Raw genomic sequence first — 2658 nt, forward strand, 5'->3', positions numbered from 1 at the left:
CAGGGGCCCCTCTCCACTGCCTCCAGAACACAGCTTCCCGTCCCGAGGGGCTGCATGTATTTACAGCTGAACAAGTTCATAGCGAGCCTACCAGGTGCTTCGTACTCGGGCTCAGCAGGATCCCAGATAAGAAGAACCTGGTCTGAGCCTCCCGGAGCACACACACTCATTTGGGAGATAAACCCAAGACACAGAGCAAGCTGCGCACGAGCCAGTCATGGGAGGAACCCGAGCAGGAGATATTGCCAGGGGCCTGGTGGCCGGGAGACGGAGTGGCCTGGGGAGCGCAGAGAGGTTCTCCCCAAGGAAACCGGCTGGAGCTGTGTGCTGGTCAGATCCTCCAGGAAGCACACCAAGAAGAAGCTAGAAGCGTAAGAGAGGAACTGCAGATGGTGTCTGTGAAAGATAACGGGGAGGAGGGGGAAGTGTCCAGAACAGGAGGCAGGACCGACATCTCTGGAAGGAGAGAAGGAAGAAGAAAGAGGCTCAGACCACAGTGAGCGCCGAGAAGCTCTCTGCCAGGCTGCCAGGAGAACCAGCCACAGAGGAGTGCCCACCAGGCTGAAATGGCGAGCCCACGGACCTCCCACAGCTCAGAGACTAAAGCTTCCAGGGCAGCACGTGGCCTTAAACCCCAGGCACGTTCTGAAGGCAGGCAGTTCCTGTGGCAGGTTCTCTCTGGAAGGGAGACCTGGGAAGGTTGCCCATGAGGAAGAGGAAGAGAGAGTCTCTTCAGTCAGAGGGCAAAGGGTGAGGTCAAGGGACAGCACAGGCAAGAGCCTGAGAACCGTCTGGGGATCCTTGAGGAAGCCCCTTTGTCCAGAAGAGAAGGTGTGTGCAGCACACTTGGGGAGCTGTGGGCGGGGCCTGGGTGGTGCCGGGCCTTGGCCTGGGGTCAGCGGTTTCAGAGAGGGCCAGGGCAAGAGGGAAGCCCTGCTTTTGAGATGATTCTGGGGGCAGCATGAAGCACAGACAGGAGGGGAGGCCCCAAGGTCAGGAGACCACAGGGAGCGGCTTTGGGGTGAGTGCTCACCAGGACCCAGCATCTGAGGCTTGTTGTCACCTGTCCCTGAGGAGCGCAGCCACTGCCCCATTTCCTGGAGTGTAGGGAAAGGAGTCCTTCCCCGTCATGTGCATTTTAGATAGCGGCTGAATGGGAACCAGATACGGGGTCTGGTGAAAATGTCTGAGAGGTAGGGGCCTGGATCCACTCCTGCATTGCTGGGAAAGAGGGGTGGTGAGACGGGGGCCCAAGGGGCAGGTCCAGACCGAGCACAGGCCTTGTGCTTCTGCCTCCCGCTCATCCCTTTGTGAGAGAGGAGAAGCCAATCTCTCCAGGTGTCCAGGAGCTCAGGCTTCTTCATGTTTCCAGTGTCCCCTCGCCCTCCTCCCTCCAAACTGGCAGACTCTACCTTCTTGGTGTGACCCCAGAGCTCGCAGCACAGCCTGTTCCTTCCGGCTGATCCGCCTGCCCGGCCCCCACCCAGGCCCACCCCAATCTTACCCTCCACTACTTTTCAAAGGAGTCCTGCCAACACAAATCTACGTGTTTGTTTGCTTGCCTGTCTGCCTCTCCCAGTCTCTGCCTATTCCAGTCTCTCAACTTCCGTTTCTTTCCCGTAGTTTCTCTGAGTCTCTTAGTCCCTGTGATCTCAAATCCATGAGGCTCAGACCCCTGCAGACCCCAATGCCCCAGCTCGTGGCCTTTCTCCAGCGCCCCCCCTCCGCCGATGGCTTAGAACTACAAACCCCAGTTTGCACAACTGCCAGGAACAGTGCTCGTGGGCACCATCTGCACTCTGGGAATTGTAGTTTCCCCAGCCCGGTGCTCTTGCTAGGGCTCCCAGATCTTCTCAGTGGGCAGTCCCTGCTCAGCGCTGACTGCTGGTCTATCTGCTGACCCACCACCCCCAGGGAAGCGTGCGTCACTGGATGACAGGGTGGGGGTGGAGGCCCTAGATGGCAGCTTCCTGCTCTTTTGTGTCCCCCACTTGAGTCATGGGGGGCGGGGGTTCCAGGAAATTGGGGCTGGGAGGGGAAGGGATACCCTAATGCCAGAGTCAAGGACAAAGGGTCACTGCATCCTTGCTGAACTGTGTCCCCCAAGAGCTCCATGGCACTCCAAGGCGGGGGTCCAGGAGCACTTAGATGTAGACAGGACAGGGAAGGAGAGCACCTGCAGTGACTGTAGAGGTCCCTGTGGTCACTAAGAGTCTGGGAACCATCCCCTGCTGCTGAGCCAGAGCTCACCCCCCGCCCAACCGCTCAGAGCAAGGCCAGCAAGGGCAAGATGAAAGTCCTCCGCTCTGGCCAGATGACACAAGAGGACCTCTCTGACCCTCTGATTGTCCACCCTGCCAACTTCACCCCTACCCCCTATCCTCACCCGCACCCCCTCAAATACACCCCTGCTCCTGCACCCCAGCCCTAAGGCTCCAAGAACACCTGGCTTCCCACTTATCAGTCCTAGTCCTCTGAGCGGAACCCAGGCGTCCGGCCCCCCACCCTCTGGGTGGGCAGAGAGCCGAGGCTTTAGAGCCTCCCAGCCTGCCTTGTTCCTGTCCCATTGTGTGTGGGGCAGGGGCGGGGCAAGGGCCAGCAGCGGAGAACCCCCTCCCACTGCCCCCTCCCCTTCCTAAGGAAAAGGCCTGGGCTCTG

This window comes from Mustela lutreola, chromosome 4 (assembly GCF_030435805.1).
Source record: "Mustela lutreola isolate mMusLut2 chromosome 4, mMusLut2.pri, whole genome shotgun sequence".
Lineage (NCBI taxonomy): Eukaryota > Metazoa > Chordata > Mammalia > Carnivora > Mustelidae > Mustela > Mustela lutreola.